Source organism: Leptidea sinapis, chromosome 22, assembly GCF_905404315.1.
Source record: "Leptidea sinapis chromosome 22, ilLepSina1.1, whole genome shotgun sequence".
NCBI classification, from domain to species: domain Eukaryota; kingdom Metazoa; phylum Arthropoda; class Insecta; order Lepidoptera; family Pieridae; genus Leptidea; species Leptidea sinapis.
Window position 1 is genome coordinate 496,463 of NC_066286.1, and position 20,225 is coordinate 516,687.

A 20,225-nucleotide genomic window follows, 5' to 3' on the forward strand; every position below is an offset into this window, starting at 1 on the left:
ATAAATAGTTAATTGAGTATAGGTCGTAGTTTAAAGCATTCATATTCAATATTATGCAGTTTCCAGTTGAATCTGTTGTCAATTATAAGGCCTAGATACATATGCTGACTTACAAGATCTATTTTTTGGACAACGACAGATCAGACTAATTATTTCAGTATTCAAGCATTGATGGGTGTGAGCAATGATAGTTGGCGAAGTAGAGGTGAGATATGTGAAGATGAATATGTATAATTTTAGATTTTTGAGCATTTTCTACTAGGCCGACATCATGAGCCCATTTACACAATACAGTAAAGTTATTTTGCATAGTTATTTCTGCAGCTTCTAAGTCTTTATGAGCTACCATAAGGCATGTGCCATCAGAAAATTGTACAATGTTACACATGTTGTATAATGTTACACATATCATTAACATAAAGAAAATACTCAGTAGGTCCTATGGTCGATCACTGAGCTGTTCCTTTAATTGTTGTGATTATGTTGCTAAATTTATTGGCTACTTTGACTTTCACGCATCTATCTTCATTGTAACTCTATTAAAACTAGAAGTGTTCCTAGTATGCGATATTGTGCAATAGTATTTTATTATTTAGCATATCAAACGCCCTGCTAAAATCAATAAATAGAGCTAAAACGAGAAGTTTATTATGAAGCGATCTATTTACATCATCTGTTCGCAATAACTGGGTAGTGCTTTTCTTTTTCTGAAAACCGAACTGGTTTTTAATAATTATATCATGTGATATCAAAAATTTGTTAATTTGGTTACATAGAAATCCTTCAATTATTTTATCTAAGCAAATAGTACATTAAAGCAAGTAGTAGTATGGGTCGGTTATTATTTTAATCATTATGGCTGCCTTTTTTATATATGGGTCTTTAGAATCCTATTTTAAGAGAATTTGGATAACGCGCTTTATAGCGTCAAATAATTAAATCATAAAACCCTTTTTAGTACTTATTTAATAAAAGTATTATATATATAGATCTTTGAATAACAAATTGAAGGTTTGCTTAGGTGTTTTCGTAAAAATAAACTGATTGAAACAAGTTATGAACGCTCTTCCATTAAAGTCTGATTTGACAGGAGCACAGAGTAGGTACATTTTTGTTAATTCGTTCTTGCGCACATGCCAAGGGCCTTGTCTTTAGTAGTTTCATGTTGGGTATTTATTTTCAGTACTTTGATTTACAAAAAAGTCGAATAAAGTATTCTCATCATATCTTTCATCAATTAAATTTTCCTTTTCTGTATGGTTCACTATTTTTTTAAAGTTATTAAGAACACGATTCACTTTCCGCTATGAAAGTAGCAACTTTTTAACCGACTTCATTTTTGAAGGAGGAGAAGGAGGAGAAGGAGGAGGTTCTTAATTCGTCGGTATGTTCTTTTTTTATGTTTGTTACCTCAAAACTATCGACTGGGTGAACCAATTTTGATATTTTTTTTTTATTTGAAGGCTGGTGCTTCCCGTGTGATCTCATTGTAATTTTGTCCAGATCTGACAGTGGCATCAATAAGAAAACCATAAAAAGTCTTAAATTTCCTATGCGTACGTATAGAAGTAGATGATAAATTTACGAATAACTCAATATCGCGCTAACCGATTATGATGATACTTTTTTTATTGGAAAGGATACTTCAAAGATAGTTTGGTGAGTTTGGTTAGGCTCTGATTACGGAATCCATGACAAAGTAACGGAACTCTTGAATTCTTAGGAGCAAACTAACGATACTCGGCCGAATCATTTTTATGCTATCCGGATATTTAAGTCATCTACCATAACATAGTTATGGTCAAGTGATTATCGTAGTCGAATAAGATGATCAATGGGACGCCTTAACGACTTACAGTAAGGGTGCGATCTGTGGCAGAATTTCTGTCTGTTATCAAATTGCAAAGCACTTACGTTCATTGCTCACCTATAACTATGTATTGGATGATACCGACTCCAAAAATAACCATAATCACAACTAGAATTAGATTAATCAATTAGATTCTATTAAAATACGATATTATTTTTATACTTTTTAGTGCACATTATATTTTTTTTTGAAATGTTACTTACACTTTGTACTTCTCCTTTGTAAGTCAATTATATATTTTGGATACATAATGTTTCTAATGTGCTGTTCACGCATTTTTACCATATAGTTGCCTTTAAATGTACATAAAAATGTAAAATTTATAGAAAGTATTGTGTGTGTTAAGAAGTTTGAATGTATCTCGGGCAAAATAAGTATAGGTAATCGCTGTAAGATAGGTTTATGTGCGGAGTACAGACCGCCCGATACTCATAAAAACAGATTTGTATTAGAACTATGTAGTGTTATTGGTAAATATTTAGGTACAAATAGTTACGTGTTAATTTTAGACGTCAACATCGATTTCAAAAAATATAGTAACACAGTAAGCAATTATTTAAATTCTTTAAGTAATTTGCGGAGCCGGCCTCTAAAGAGGCTGGCTTCCACGTTCAACAAAGCTATGTGGGCTATTTTGTGCGGTGTTTCCAGGACGATATGACATGGGTACCTTAAAAAAAGCGGGTAAATTTTTAAAAAGGCCGGCAACGCTGCTGTGATGCCTCTGGAGTTGCAAGAGAATATGGGCTGTGGTGATCACTTAACATCAGGTGACCCATAGGCTCCTGTGTTCTCCTCTTTCATAAAAAATGGTCGAAGACTTGACCCTTGTGGTACCCCCATATTAAAAGGAGTCCCAGAAGATCCGAGAGCGTTACCGCTCGGCCCGGCACCAAGAGCACTTCCAAATGGCTGGAGATTCCGTGTAGGAATAGACCCCCAAAGCGGAGATCGTGTTTTTTGGCGATTTTAACGCCCACCACACTGAATGGCGAGGCTCACGTACCACCGATCATGTAATGTCTGTTCACGACTTCGCCTTAGCACATGGTCGGACACAACTGGGTATTGCGATCATACATCTGCAGTGTTGAACCTTCTGTTGACCTCACTTCCGGGCGGCTACCTAGTTTCCCTGACCCTCCTCTGTGGTCATCTGATCACTCTCTGATCCGGAGCACTGTGCCTATTACGCGCCGAATCAGACAGCTCCATTTTTTAGCTTACTGCTGCGTGTGGCACTATAGGTTAGCAGTGTTTGATGAGATGCGGTTTTATTTGCGTCTTTCTCGTGAAGGCAAACCTGTTTTTCGCTGTATGATTCAGAAGCCGCTGTTAACGCTGTTGCTGATATGGTACTGCAAGGTATGGAACTCTTCATCCCATCCTCTTCGGTGCCTATCGGTGACAGTTTGCCGGTTAACCAGCAAGAGACAGCCATTTCGCAACGGTTAGTGAAAATCGAGCACAATAACTAATCAATCACTAGACCAATATTACCAGGGCGCTAGGGTGGTGGGTATCGCTGCGTACAGAACGCCTTAAAAAGGTTCTTTTGGATCTATAGGAATATGACGTATTGCTAGGTAAATATATCTGTGTCTGCCGTGTATGCCGTGGTATAACTGCCTCGTTTGTCCTCGGACATGTGTGATTCCGTGACTTCGCCAGAATACGACAGGCAGCTCGGGCGAGAATGCTCGTGGAGGGATTCTCTGACTGTACCCTCCTGGAATAAAGTCTTTGAGTACCGATATCATATTCTGGTGGAGGGTAGGGGATGAATTATTTCAATACCGACAACAACAGCCCAATTAAATAAAACAAAAATTTTAAATGAATTATTGCTTTAATTTGTTTTGAATAACATTATAAAAATATTATGATCATATTATATTAAATTTGCTTCAAAGTTCTCAGTAGATGAATTATCCATGTTCAGGTTATTAACAAGCGCCATTGTGGGCAACCTTCGCACCGCGACACTGGCAGCTAAAATGTGAAAAGTAAGTATAATTAAAGAAGATTAAACGCTGAAACTAAAGATTAAGAATAGATTGTCGATAGAATAAATAATACTATTATATAGAACTAGGAAAAAGTTGAAAATAAATCTACGAGCGCAATAATTCTTCAGACATTCTAAGGTTTACCTAACGAAGATATTATTATGGTGACAATATAACACGTTAAAACTTGTCCAGAATGCTAGAAATACCCCATAAGTAAACCCCCGCTGACACTCTCTTGTAATACAACAATATCAGGAGCGCTCCTAGCTGTGTAATTGGTGGTATGGTTTATAATATGATTCATTATGTTCCAAATAATTTTTGAAATTATTAACGTCTTTCTTGTCAGACATCTATTTACTCCACCGTAACAGATTATTAGCAATACATACAAGCATTTGTTGGTATATGTCTTTCTGTCAGTACCACAGACGGGATGGTAGTCACTTGCGCACGCTGCTTGACAGAAGAGTTGTGATTTTGCACTTGCCCAAGCAACGATTGAGAGAATGGCTGAAATAACTGAAATAAAAAAAAAAATCTTGAAATGATAAATAATTAAGATCGCCCAACAGTAGTTGATAAAAAATTTAAAATATAGATATTAACACAGACACACCGATGTATATACAGATATATATAGGACTGGTATGACAATTGAATTACTGGGAAATACGGTATACGGAATCTAGGGAGAGTGCCCGAAATTTGGCAAATCACAGATCAAAAACAAAAAGTGCAGAAGCCATTACGAAAAAAGGCTATGTTGGTAAGTGTATTTACATCCACACAGAAAGTCAGTTGGCTCTGGCCGCAATAGACTCAAACGAAACAGGCTCAAGACTTGAAGCCAAAGGCTCCTTAACACATTTGCACCCGAGGAGTCTTGTTAAATCAACCCTTGATTTATCGTGTGCACATGAGTGTAATAATCTCTGGAGCAATGCTCGGGGCCTAATCCATTCCATAACAGTAATCTAAGCCTTTAACAAGTAGGCTACCCATGAGGAACTAGTGCCAAGTACGGAAAACTTACGCTGGTTAGAATACCAGAAAACCCCATTACACATTCTGTCTGTATGTGGTTCTTTAATGTGTGAACGTAGCGTCTCTTTGGGAAGTCCAATTTAAAATTTAAGAATAATATTTTAAATAAATTTACAAGCACGACGCATGGACTATCCTTGACCATTATATTCTAAAAAAATTAAAACTGTAAATAATATAATAATGAAGCAATGATTTTAACAAGTTTGCTCTCCGAATAAAATTGAAGAATACTTACACAGTAACAGTTTCATGGCTGATGGTTTTGTTTTCTTTATATACGTAACAAACAATAAAGAGACTTACAGGTGATTGTTATTGTGAACGTATTTCAATGGTCTTATATAGGTTTAACACCACATTTATAATTATAATAGTTATTAGTTTTTTTCAATGAGGAATGTTGTTTTGATATTTTATCATTTAAATTAATGATTTACATATTATAATTCAGCTTATGGAAAGTTTGATTCTTTTTAATCATGTAGATACTGTATGCACTATACTTAGTAAAGTAATTTAAACTCGGTCACTCAAATCCCTAAAGGGTTTTTCTGGGTAAGCGATTCGAGCGTTGGCGATTTCGTTACATTACTATAATAATTAAATAATGGTATATTTATATTAACATAAGTCTTCACATAAATATGGTTGTTATTTTCCATTCATTTTATATAAATTTTGTAGATTAACTTCAAATCATTAAAAACATCGTTAAAAACATTAGGTAATATAATTACTTAGCATTCTTGTGCCATAGATGTTTTTGGTCTTTAGAATGCAAAATCTCTTGGATTTTATTATGTTTCTTAATTGCTGGGCCTTAGAAGAAGGCCTGAGAAGTTAACCATCATTTTTAATAGTAAGATAAAAAAATTAAGTATTATTAAAAATGATGGTTAATTAACTTCTCTTAGAATTACATATTTAATTTGATCATATCTTGCAACGTGTAAACAACATACGTTTATCATGTTTATAGTTATTTATTTAATTTAATTATATATTATATATATTAATTTTAACATTTTCATTTAAATTTAATAAATTTCATTAATATGAGTTTTAAAAGTTCTCCCATAACTAATCAGGCCATAATTAATAATAGAATCTGCTAGAGCTGTGTAAATTAATCTCATAGTAGTGTGTGGCAGCTTTGGTTTTAATATAAATAGTTAATTGAGTATAGGTCGTAGTTTAAAGCATTCATATTCAATATTATGCAGTTTCCAGTTGAATCTGTTGTCAATTATAAGGCCTAGATACATATGCTGACTTACAAGATCTATTTTTTGGACAACGACAGATCAGACTAATTATTTCAGTATTCAAGCATTGATGGGTGTGAGCAATGATAGTTGGCGAAGTAGAGGTGAGATATGTGAAGATGAATATTATATATTATATAATTTTAGATTTTTGAGCATTTTCTACTAGGCCGACATCATGAGCCCATTTACACAATACAGTAAAGTTATTTTGCATAGTTATTTCTGCAGCTTCTAAGTCTTTATGAGCTACCATAAGGCATGTGCCATCAGAAAATTGTACAATGTTACACATGTTGTATAATGTTACACATATCATTAACATAAAGTAAATACTCAGTAGGTCCTATGGTCGATCACTGAGCTGTTCCTTTAATTGTTGTGATTATGTTGCTAAATTTATTGGCTACTTTGACTTTCACGCATCTATCTTCATTGTAACTCTATTAAAACTAGAAGTGGTCCTAGTATGCGATATTGTGCAATAGTATTTTATTATTTAGCATATCAAACGCCCTGCTAAAATCAATAAATAGAGCTAAAACGAGAAGTTTATTATGAAGCGATCTATTTACATCATCTGTTCGCAATAACTGGGTAGTGCTTTTCTTTTTCTGAAAACCGAACTGGTTTTTAATAATTATATCATGTGATATCAAAAATTTGTTAATTTGGTTACATAGAAATCCTTCAATTATTTTATCTAAGCAAATAGTACATTAAAGCAAGTAGTAGTAGGGGTCGGTTATTATTTTAATCATTACGGCTGCCTTTTTTACATATGGGTCTTAAGAATCCTATTTTAAGAGAATTTGGATAACGCGCTTTATAGCCTTTTTAGTACTTATTTAATAATAGTATTATATAGTATTATATTTAGATCTTTGAATAACAAATTGAAGGTTTGCTTAGGTGTTTTCGTAAAAATAAACTGATTAAAACAAGTTATGAACGCTCTTCCATTAAAGTCTGATTTGACAGGAGCACAGAGTAGGTACATTTTTGTTAATTCGTTCTTGCGCACATGCCAAGGGCCTTGTCTTTAGTAGTTTCATGTTGGGTATTTATTTTCAGTACTTTGATTTACAAAAAAGTCGAATAAAGTATTCTCATCATATCTTTCATCAATTAAATTTTCCTTTTCTGTATGGTTCACTATTTTTTTAAAGTTATTAAGAACACGATTCACTTTCCGCTAAGAAAGTAGCAACTTTTTAACCGACTTCAAAAAGGAGGAGGTTCTTAATTCGTCGGTATGTTCTTTTTTTATGTTTGTTACCTCAAAACTATCGACTGGGTGAACCGATTTTGATAATTTTTTTTACTTGAAGGCTGGTGCTTCCCGTGTGGTCTCATTGTAATTTTGTCCAGATCTGACAGTGGCATCAATGAGAAAACCATAAAAAGTCTTAAATTTCCTATGCGTACGTATAGAAGTGGATGATAAATTTACGAATAACTCAATATCGCGCTAACCGATTTTGATGATCCTTTTTTTATTGGAAAGGATATACCTAAAGGATAGTTTGGTGAGTTTGGTTAGGCTCTGATTACGGAATCCATGACAAAGTAACGGAACTATTCAATTCTTAGGAGCAAACTAACGATACTCGGCCGAATCTTTTTTATGATATCCGGATATTTAAGTCATCTACCATAACATAGTTATGGTCAAGTTATTATCGTAGTCGAATATGATGATCAATGGGACGCCTTAGCGACTTACGGTAAGGGTGCGATCTGTGGCAGAATTTCTGTCTGTTATCAAATTGCAAAGCACTTACGTTCATTGCTCACCTATAACTATGTATTGGATGACACTGACTCCAAAAATAACCATAATCGCAACAAGAATTAGATTAACTAGATGAAAAAATATAATGACTTTCGAAAAACCAATTAAAGATATACTAACTTACTAATGCGGTATCTATATAAGGCAAGCGAAGTAGTTTTCCAAGTCTAATACTCTTCTAGATATTTCTTCATTGTATTTCAAGTCAATAGGAGAAGTTATAACCATTAGCCATGAGGGTATTATTATGTAAGTACCAGTAATTTCTTTTCCGCTGTTGGAGCAATATCTTCAAATTCATTTTCATTCTTTTATTTATACAATTTCCACAATAATTAATGTTATAAATATCGTCGAAGTAAGTGCTGTCTGGTCCAACCGTCATGCTTGTGCCAGTCGAGAACTGTTTTTCGTATCAATAGTTCAAATATTTAGTAAGTGTTGGCATCATAATATCTTTATTAGCTGACCCGACAGACAGAGTTGTTCTGTTCATAATTAAAAAAAACTTTTGCGGGTGGAATTTTCAGCTGACCTCTATCGGCGAAAGGAATATACCAACCAAATTTCAAGTGTTTAGTTAGTGTTATAATATCGTTATTAGCAGACCCGACAGACTATTTTGTATAAAAATATTTGAATTTGAAAAATTGATGTGCATTTACATTTACTTTTATAACTTTTATAATAAATAATTAAAAATTGTTACAATATGTTAGTAGTTTGACGGATCCAACCTTATGCCTGTTTAAGACCAGGTGATGTTAAACTGTTTCCCGTATAGAAGTCTATAAGGTTGAGTAGGAGGGCCGTAAAAAGCGGGTAAGGTCGGACATAAGCTCTGAAGCACTAGTTCTTAGCACGGATGGGCGGTATACCGTCGGTCCAGCTTGATTTATAGATGACCAAGGTGAAAAGCGAATTATTGACATTGGTATGCCTTTCCTTAACATTCAGGTACTACAGGAGATAAAGCGAGCTTGTTTTATGACGGAATTGCAATTAAACGAAGTTTTCTTGGACAGACTTAGTTACATACTAAAACACACGGGTCAAAGGAAGGCGTGCCCGTAGCAAATTCTGCCAATGTGGTTTTCTTTGCCTCAGCCAATGGCGTTCTAAACATATAGACAATGCACCTCATACAAAATGAAAGCCGAAATATGGCACATGCTACCATAATAACATTCGACTGCTATGGCTATACATTTCTGCGTTTACTCCAGTTGTTTAAAATATAATTGGTCAATAGGCCGCAATGTAAACACTATTTCAGTATCAGCTGCATATTTTTTATATAATTTAGAACCCGATTTGGACAGTGATATCAGTGGAGTAGCAGTTTTTAAATTCAGACAAAAACGTGGGTTGCTATAACTTTAACGTTCGTCAGCCTGTCCCATTTTCCGATCAAGATCTGTTCAGTCGGAGGCTTTTTACGTTTTTAATCAAAAATAACACTCATATTGTAAAGGGGAAAGTTTGTATGTTAATTTATTGGCTTGAGTTTATATTTGTTACTTCATTACGTTCTAAAGTGATTTGGATTTAATTAGTTAAGGTAAGGTTTAATGAGATAAACTAATACTCAAATATAATATTTTTATTTACATAAAATAATTAGTTAAAGTGGTTATTTAAATGTTGAGTTCCTTGAATTAAATTTAATTTGTCTTTTAGACTTAGATATCTTTTCCAGGGTATCTTTTTGGTATATGTAGAGTAAGCGGACATCAACATCTGTTTGTATCACAGCTTTTGTCAAATTTGAAATGTAGTTAAATCCAAAAAACTTAAATCGTTTAGTGGTGATATACATATAAATATGCTCATATTGTTTGTAAATTTCTTCAAATCTCTCTTTTGCTACCAAATGGCGCCAATTTTTTTTCATTATCTCGTGTACGGGAAAGCTGAAAAATATTAACTTATACATATTTGCGATGTAAATAAGTATCAATTATCACTAGGTAACGATACTTCCGTGATAACGTGTAAATAGCACTTATATGTAAGCGTTCACATTCTAGTAAGCCGTTCACATTACACAAAATACAATATTGCTAATCATTGTTCACTAGGCCTTTAAAAAAAATTGACAAATAAACAACCGACTTTAAAACACTATTCCAAACCTATAGATATAATAAACACTAAAAAGTATAACAATAATTGCATATTTTTATACAATCTAATTTATAGATCTAATTCTAGTAACATAAAACGTCGAAGCACCAGCTTTCAAATAAAAAATCGAATTGAGAACCTACAACTTTTTTGAAATCGGTTAAAAAGAGCGACTATATTGTTTTCATTTCTGACTGTGTCCTTTCATCTGTCTCATTCTGACAAACGGGTCTTGTCTTGGGACTTGTCAATAATTAATACCATATTAAATGAAAAAATATTCGATTTATTAAATTACTTATGCTTTTTGCATATCAATCTTATATAAATAAAATAACCTTACCGATGATAAGTCACACCATCTTTTTTTGAGTCGTTAATGTATTATTTAAGCAATTTTTATAGCACACTTTGGCTTGTTGATTGACACACAGTTAACACACGACTAAATAGAAAAGTGTGCTTATATTGTCCTTAAGCACAATTTTGCCGTTCCACTGTCAGACTGCGAATGATATGTCTATATGTAAAGAACGTCATTGGCCTCAGCTATTAAAGATTTGCGGCACCTGCCTAAATTTTTATGTTATTAATTTCGCTGGAGTTGATCATGATCCCATTGACCCATGCTTGATGCCTCTCCTGTTTTCGCCTAGATGCCATTTAGCAATCGAAACAAGGTCAAAACTTGCCAACAATTGGCCCCGAAGAGAGAAGAGAGAAAAAGTTTTAATAAAATAATTACCAGGAACAGTTTAAATCTTTTTTATATTATATTTAAGCAAGGAGTTTATCTAGTCATTGCGTCTGTGTGTTAAACTCGTATTGTTAAAATTTCACAATATTTTGATATTTTATTCTAATATATTAGCAATGTATGTATATTCATTTATCTAACCATATATGTCAATTTAAGATAAAGTATCTTCTAAATAAGGGAACTGTATAAGTTTGATGAAAACTAGTTTAGTTATTATTATTATTAATAAATAAAAAAAAAATCCAGATTCTATTCGTTCCCGTAACGCCGTCACATATTGAACTATTGTGTTCGCCACTCAGTGCTGGCTAGCTCAACAGTATTTTTATTTATTCGCTTAATATTAGGGGTTAAAGTATGTAATTGCCGATTTGTACAGAAAAATTGAAAGAAGTTTTTTTTTAATTTAACATATTTATTTAATCAAAATAGTTAACATTAGGTATTATCTATACATTCCTGCCATCTAATAGGAAGCTCATTTATGCCTTTGCGATAGAAATTTGGTGATCTAGATTCGACAAACTGTGTGAAAGCATTTTGTACGGCATCCTGAGAAGAAAACGTTTTATCACGTAGAAAATCGTCCAAATCACGAAAAAATGGTAGTGCGTTGCAGTAAGGTCTGGCGAATACGGAGCTGATGAATGGTTTCTAATTACAGCTCCTGTAGAGTTAAAACGGTTACTCTTGCTGTATGCGGTTTCGCGTTATCATGGAGCAATAATGGTGAAAATCCATTTATGAGTCGGAGCTCTTTCACTGGTAGTTTTGCTATCATTGTTCGGGCTTCGGCACAGTACACATCTGCCGTTATTGCCTGACCACGTCGTAGAATGCTATAATGAATAACACCATATGGAGACCACCAAACAGTTTCCATTACATTTTTATTGGTACGTTTTGCTTTAGTACATTGTTGTGGGATCTGACTTGGGGACAGCCATTGCGTTTTTCACTTACGGTTATCATAAAAAATCAACTTTTCATCACATGTAACATTTCTTTCATTTCTGAATCGATTCAACAAGGCAATACAACCTTTAGAACGTGATTTTTTCTGCATATCAGTAAAATCATGGAGCACCCATTTCTCATATTTCTTATTTCATTGATTTTATGCAAATGAATCAATATTGTTGGTGAGGTAATGTTAAACCATTCTGCTAATTCCTGGTTAGTTTGGCTCGGATCGGATTTCAACATCTCTTTCAATTCATTGTTATTCAACTTGGTCCATCCGTCTTCCATGGGGTTCATTCTTCAAAGTTTCCATTACGAAAGTGTTCAAACCAAAATCGCACGGTGCGTTCACTAGCAGTCACCTCTCCAAACACAACATTGATGTTGGGGGAGCTGTTTCTGCCGCGTTAGTTCTGCGTCGGAACTCGTATTCAAAAATCACTCGAATTTTCGAAGTATCCATCTTTCTTGTCCAAGCTGAAAAAAATAACAAATGAAACTTGATAATCGAATGTTGCACATTTTTTAAACGAAGAACTACACTACATAGATACCATGTGAAAAAAGTTTCATCAAAAAAAAGGTTCTATGTCAATTCGAAGTACCTATTATAATAAAACGGCAATTTCATACTCAAACCCCACGGACGAGTAAAATAATAAGGACTCCATATCACCTACATAACAGTGAAACATCAAAACAATCCAGTCAACGTGAAAATACATAGCCCCACGGACACACTTACACTATTACAAGCCGATCAGCTGCCATTTTGACATTTGCCATCTTCTCTGACGGAGCAGTTTGCGTCGCTTAAAATATTTTTAAAGTACTGCTGTGTATTGAGAAATCGTGTAAAAACAATGCCAGTATACAATAAAAGTATCAATGAATTACCTTTCACAAGAGAGAAAGGTTTTTATTACTCTTTTTTTTGGTCTATATCACTATAAAGCACATAGTTATTTGTTCTCCAAAATGTACTTATAACAAACGAATTGAAGAACGAATTTTGTGTAGGTATTCTTAAAAAAAAGAAATGTAAGTACGTCATTCTTATATCAGTTAAAACAAAGATACTGCAAACAAGGGCACAGGAATCAAACCCCCAATCTTTACTTTCAAGGTGTTACAGTTTTTTTATGTAATTAATGTATGTACTCATACTATGCCTGCGATATTTTTTTAGGAAATAATCTCTATCAGAAATTAAAAAATCGGAATTAAAAGTAATGTGCTTATATATAATACTATGACTAATAACGGGACATAATTTATGTTATCTGGTATCCCCCGTAACTACACACACATTAGTTAAAGGAGCTTCACTTGTTAATATCACAGCGCGGAGTCCTTCTTTTTTTACTAGTCCGTGTTTAGCCCCTTATCTTATCGTGGTGATTGATTACATAACTTGGAACTAAGGTGCATTTTTCAAAGGTGTATAATTTTGTATAAGTGTTAGTTGATGTAGAGGCGATTTATCTGTCTCGAGGCAAAATCTGCCTTAATCAGTGCATTGAAATGGTTGAATGTCAAGTGTGCTTTCAACCCATATTTCTCTCGTTTCACGACATGACCGAGGAAACCTTCAAATCCAATCAGTTATAAATTTTGATTACTTAAAGTCTTAGTATCTTGATATAGGTACTTATTTATTTATTACATCAAGAAAAAATAAATCCCTATTAATATTATGAATGCGTATGTAAGTTTGGTTGTTACGCTTTTACGCCGGAGCTACTGAACCGATTTGAGCTTGATATGAACATAGGCATATATTTTATCCCGGAAAAATAAATTTCCCGTGGGATTTGCGAAAAAACTGAAATTCACGTCGATGATCTATAACTATTGCAATATTACGTTTAGATTGCCATAGCAATCTTCCTTGAAATAAGATTCATTTAATATGTTGAGAACGGGATCGAATACGCGAACCGGAACTGAAATAGGACATGAGATAATCTTCAATACCAAACGTACTTATTTTTTTTAAGAACCCATTTACTACGCGGACGAAGTCGTGGGCATCATCTAGTTAAAAATAAATGAGTTGAGTTATACATAATATATAAATGATTATATATGGCATATAATAAAATATATAATATATAAATATCTTTATTTCAGTTATTGCATCGATTTTAGCAATTGTTGCTTGTGCAAATACACTATCACTGAGGCTGTGTAAATTTCTGTGCCCACCTATAAACCGGCCTGTTTGCAGCAGAGATGGAAGTACTTATCGTAACATATGTGTGTAAGTATTCTTATAAACCTTTCCGTTCCCGGAAATTTTGGCGCGCGCGATGCGTTCTGTCAATGCGTATTATTTTTCGTGAATTAATAGGCTACTTATAAATAAGATAATTAAAGCTATAAGACCATGCGAAATAAATCATCTTGTAAACAAAATAAGAGTCATAACTTATTGAGAGAATAGTGTACCATACGGCATTCGGTTTTGGTGTATCTGAAAAACCTAGTGCCCTGAAATCCTATTACCAAAGAATAGTGCGGACGGATTTCGTATCGGAACCATAGACAACAATATAAAGCGAAGTTGTAGTTACGATAATAATGTCAAGCTAATTCGGAAATAATGTAAACGAAAGACAATATGTCTAATCGCGAATTTCTTATCGATATTCGGTTCTGAAACACTTTCGTAATAGGAAAATGTAAGATCTGTCAACCGAAACTTCGTATTTCGATTTTGATAATAGCGCTCCTGGGGCACTGCCGATTTCGGAATATTAATCTTAATTATGGTAAAGATAATACATATTATCTACATATTTATGTAGAACTTTTAATTTATAACAATTAAATGTAGTTTCTGTATTAGCGTCCGACGTTCTTTGTTGTTTAGAGTCCAGCGTGTGTCTCTATAACCCTCTCTTAAGATTACCACTCCAAGGAAGCCTGAGTTGCCAACCTGAATTACTGTGGATGCAATCGCCAGTCTCAAAGTAGCGTGCACTATTGCGATGCCACCAACACTCCTGACATTGCAGTAGTTGTAACAACTGACTACTTATTATAAGGAGACTCTTAGTATATACACATTTATATATTTAAATCGATCTTTTTACATATGCATTGTTTCAAGTTTATTAAGTTTGGATATGCTGTTATCAGGACAGTTTTTCACTAATACTTTATCATTCCGTGGCGTTGTAACCATTGGTATAAAATACAAATAGACATTTTGCATATTATTGATTTATTCGGAGGTATAACTTCATACCAAGTTAATTTGAAAGGCCGTATTTATTTATTGTACGCCAAAGACCACATACTATTACTTCGTTAACTAAAACTTGGCAGGGCGAAATATTATTTCATGAATAATAATTATTTATAACGTTTTAGCATGAAATGTCGCGGTCGACCACTTTGTCACACAGGACCCTGCGATCTTCGTCGTCCATTTTGTAGTTCGTCTGATGGTAATCAAAGTTCTACCACTACTGTGAAGCAGTAAAAAGCAAGCAGAATCCACCAAGAAGCAATTTGTTTGAAGTATTGAAACGGATCACCTAGTTATTTTATAATGAAATTCAAAACTATTTAAAGCAATAAAGAAATGAAGCATTAATACAATTATTTGTATGTTTAATAAACTTTAATAAAAAAGCTTCGTCGTCCAAATAATCTATAACCATGAAAAAAAATGTATACATGTGAATAAACTACTTAATATGGAACGTTAATTATATTTCTTCATAAGCCCAACATAAACCAAGCTCAAGATCTCGAATCGGTTCAAAAGCTATCAAAACTGTTTCATAAATCTACTCTCTTTCTCCGAAACGAAACTTCGTAAACGAACGAAATTTAAACGATGCTTCGGGAGTGACCCTACTCTATTTTGCTTTCGGACACATCGACGAAGTTCGGGACAAGAGACAATATTCGTGAACGAATGGTGAACGATTGAAATGAACATTATATTAATCCAACTAATTTGAAGAGTTCTATTTCATTCCAACGTTGGGTAGAAACGTATGACAACCAAAAATGACTGTATTACAGACGCAATGTAAACATGTCAAATTAGTACTTCAGTAGGTCTACTCTAATTCATTCGTTTCGAAGTTTCGTCCCGAACGTCATTGCTTGACATTTCGAATTTCTAAACCTACTCTAAATCATTTACGCTCCGAACGAAAATATGAAGATGACGGCTATTTGTTCGGAATTTTAACGTCAATTTGACGAAACCAAAGATGTTACCTTTTGATTTTCGTTTGTGTGTATTTTGTTGCAAAATGGCTTGCTCTACGTGAAAAACATTGAAGAAACCAACGCCGCTTATGCAATCAATTTAATATTATTGAAATTGCCGACTTAGAGTAGGTACAAACTCTAGAGTACAAATTTTGTAATTTCCTACAAAGGAAATGAATCCTCGGTGAACTCGGGAATATTAATACCACCCCTGATACATAACTTATGTAACATTCATTTTTAACCGACTTCAAAAAAGGAGGAGGTTCTCAATTCGTCGGTATGTTTTTTTATTGTTTGTTACCTCAAAACTTTCGACTGGGTGAACCGAATTTGATAATTCTTTTTTTATTTGAAAGCTGGTGCTCCCCGTGTGGTGCCATTATAATTAGGTCCAGATCTGACAATGGCATCCATGAGAAAACCATAAAAGTCTTAAATTTCGTATACATACGTATAGAAAAGTGGATGATAAATTTACGAATAACTCAATATCGCGCCAACCGATTTCGATGATTCTTTTTTTATTGGAAAGGATATACTTCAGATTTCAATGTTTCTTTTTTTTATTGGAAAGGATATACTTCAAACTGGTGAGAGTTAGGTTCTGATTACGGAATCCATGATAAAGTAACGGCCGAATCTTTTTTATGGTATCCGGTTATTTAAGTCATGTACCATAACATAGTTATGGCCAAGTAATTTTCGTAGTCGAATATCAATGGACTCCTTAACGACTTACAGTAAGGGTGCAATCTGTGGCAGAATTTATTACTGTCTGTAATCAAATTACGAAGCGCTTACGTTCATTGCTGCATTGAAAAATTTAGTATATTTAGCCAAATTGTTAGTTAGTGTACTTCGAATTCACTAAAAATCACAAAATAAAAAAATGACACCGACTCCAAAAATGACAACAATCGTAACTAGAATTATATTAATTAATTAGATTTTAAAAAATACGCAATTATTTTATACTTTTTAGTGCATATTATATTGTTTTGATTTCGGTTGTTTTTTGTTAAAAATATTAAAATTGCTGTAAATATCACTTCCACTTACATTCTGTAATTTCCTACAAACTCTTAAGTAGGGAATTTCACTAATATTAAATTAATTGCTTCTTGATGTTCTTCACGTAGAGCAGCCTCGATTATTTGCAACCAAATACACACAAACGAATATCATTCTTGAAAAACATCTTTGGTCTCGTCAAATTGACGTTAAAATTCCGAACAAACAGCTGTCATCTTCATATTCATTCGGAATGTAAATGAATTAGAGTAGGTTTATAAATTCGAAATGTCAAGCAATGACGTTCGGAACGAAACTCCGAAACGAATGGAACCGTAGTAGGAAACATCCGAAACTTCAATCGAAACTTCATTTTTCGTTGAATTAGAGTAGACCTCCTGATTATCTGTCACTACGTCATTACTACATATACTATCTGTATTACATGCATTATTAAAACAATAGAATTCAGAGAGTGGACTTGAATGGACGGAGATCCTTTGGGACTCCTCACAATATGGGGGTACTACCAGGGTCTATTCTTGGACCGTTCTCTCTTGCTTATCTACATAGGAAGCATAAGGAAGTATTGTTTGCGAATAACTCTTCACTGATATTTAAAGTGAACAGATGTACCAGATGATCTAATGTTAAATAGCAAGAAAAAGAAATTTATTAATTGTGGATGCGAGTTTTTTTTTTATACGGAAAGGTGATAAAACCTCTGTAATATTTCTCCGCATTACTATGGATTAGAAATTACAATGGGGCTCCCATGTTGAAGGAATGGCCCACGTTGTTTACCAAATTCTTATGATGTTAAAAATGCTTTAATTAAAGTAGTTCATTGGATTGAAGATAATTACTTATTGCTTAATGGTAATAAAACTAAGTGCATGAAATTTACTTTACCTGATGTTTAACAAGTGTCAATCAATGTACAGAAAACTAAAAATGAGAAATTGAACATTATAGTTGATACCATATATGATCGTTGTTTTTCTTCGAATAACGCTAGATACCAAACACCAATGGGGCCCTCATAAAGACAGCTTATCGAGCAGACTAAGTTCTGCTGCATACGCAGCAAAATATATTTATTCCATAACAGACATTGAAACTACAAGATTATTATTATTTGGAGAAGGTGGCTATTTGTGTAGTCCTAATAAGTCCTAGAAACTCAACTGCAAGATTGGCTTATTTTAGTTAATTTCACCACATTATATTTTTTTTTAAATAAGGGACGTCACGAGGATGACGTTCAGCCGAAACACAGTAATGCTTACACATAACCGCAGAAATAGGCGCCGTTGTGGTACCCATAATCTAGCCGGCATCCAGTGCTAAGAAGCCTCCACGAAATATTGTAACAAGTTCCAAAACTAATATTATTATGGTTATGCTGGTGATATTGCTTCACTTTTTGTGTAGCAGAAAAGAGCTGTTCGGGCAATTTGTAGGAGGGGACCAACAAAGTAGCTTAGATTTAAATTTAAAGATTTTAAAATTATTACTGTTACTTAAAAATATAAATATATAGGTATATCAAAAATTTGTATAAATAGATATAAAATGTTTCTAGTCCACTTTCTACCACCCACTATAATAATTATATAAGTTAGCTTAAAGTGACTGGTGTCATTGATTAATATGACTTTCGAACCAGAGCTTCCTTGGTATCAATTTTAATGGCTTTGTCGCGACGATACTTGCGAGTGGCGTGCTCTATGAACTCTCCCATTCATTCCGAATTCCACCACCCGTATCATATTGATATCTGGCATTCGACAATAAAGGCATAAAAGCATTTATTTTTTCGAAATTGATTCATTTAGAATTCTTTTAGATGTAATTTCTAATAAACTAGACACTACTGCCGCTTCGGAAACAAATGGCGCTCTGAGAGAGAAGAAGTGGCGCAAAAAACTCTCCCAGCATTTTTTTTGCGCGCTTTTCGAGAAAATTCAACAAGCTAAGCGTGCGAGAGAGGAGACTTTCTCTAACAGAGATGCAGCAAGGTAGAAATGTTAAGCGAATCTATTGTCACTGTAACCGATCTTAATTTACAAGTTGTTAACAATCAGCCACGCTTAGCATTAGCGCCTTAGTATTTTGCATATTAAACCACTAACGCACACATTGCCAACTATAAGTGGTCACATTATCAGGCTGTCAGGTCATCTTCACTCTAGTATATTCTGACTCTATGTTGTAAACGAACTTTATCTACAACCTATTGCTTTAAATCCTCTTTTAAAGATTCTAAAACTAAAGCTTATTGCTAACATTAAAACAGCCAATGTCCTAATAACCAAACGAGTGTAGTGATAATGAAATTCAGTACAAAATTATAATACTCGTTTGGATGACGTAGTGGTTAATAGGACTGGCTTTTTTACTGTTAGCAGTGAGCTAACTGTTTCAGAATCTTTTATAGAGGATTCATATTATGGGTGTGGATAAAGTCTTGTATGCAACTGTTGATGATTAGGTATTAAAATACTCATGTAACACTATTATCACCCACATTCGTGTTTTAATACCCCTTATTACACAACAGTTGCATAAATAACTATTACTGATCGCCATAGTCTTTTTAACGTTCGTTCGTCTGTCTATTGCTTTCCCCGACTGCGAGGATGTGTGTATCAATTTATGTATGTATGTTTGCTTTATTGAGGCGCTCTAGAGACACGTGTGGGTTGATTTGAAAATTCTACTTCAATCGAATTGTCTTTAATAATAATCATAATAAAATTTGGCGACATAAAATTTGTAAAAACAGACGAAACTTTGTTAAGTAGGGATTTTTTGTTGAATGATCATAAAGCATTCTCGTGTTTTCAATTTTTTATTGTAAATTAATATTATTATGGTATAAGAGAGTCCGATCTCTTTGTCCAAGAGCGAAAAGAAACTATAGTAGACCTAGTTTGTGTTCTTTGTCTGTGGTTTGTTACAAATCCGACACACGGGTTCTTCTGTAAGGATCATATCATCTTTACGTATATAACAGTGTAAATCGTATGATGCTATAAATGATTCCACGTATTTCAATAATATCCTCTTCGTAACAATTCCTGGTCGAATTGTAATCCTCAGCGGAACATTTGTACTGTGTATTTAAATG

General features: G+C 33.8%; 3 long non-coding RNA genes across 5 annotated transcripts in view; 1 reads left to right on the forward strand and 2 right to left on the reverse strand.

Moving 5' to 3' along the window:
- Positions 1-2,462: 2,462 nt before the first annotated feature.
- The window catches only part of LOC126971031 (uncharacterized), a 161,730-nt gene continuing 143,967 nt past the window's right edge, over positions 2,463-20,225 (reverse strand). For all 3 annotated transcript variants that reach the window (XR_007730772.1, XR_007730773.1, XR_007730774.1), the window contains exon 4: positions 2,463-2,966. This is a non-coding gene — a long non-coding RNA (uncharacterized LOC126971031). The remainder of the gene's footprint in view (positions 2,967-20,225) is intronic.
- LOC126971033 (uncharacterized) lies at positions 3,701-5,321 on the reverse strand. Its single transcript, XR_007730780.1, has 3 exons — positions 5,168-5,321; positions 4,275-4,404; positions 3,701-3,862 (listed from the first exon to the last, which is right to left on the reverse strand). It is a non-coding gene; the product is annotated as an uncharacterized LOC126971033 (long non-coding RNA).
- LOC126971035 (uncharacterized) lies at positions 8,098-15,555 on the forward strand. The gene is made up of 3 exons (XR_007730782.1): positions 8,098-8,241; positions 13,976-14,105; positions 15,221-15,555. It is a non-coding gene; the product is annotated as an uncharacterized LOC126971035 (long non-coding RNA).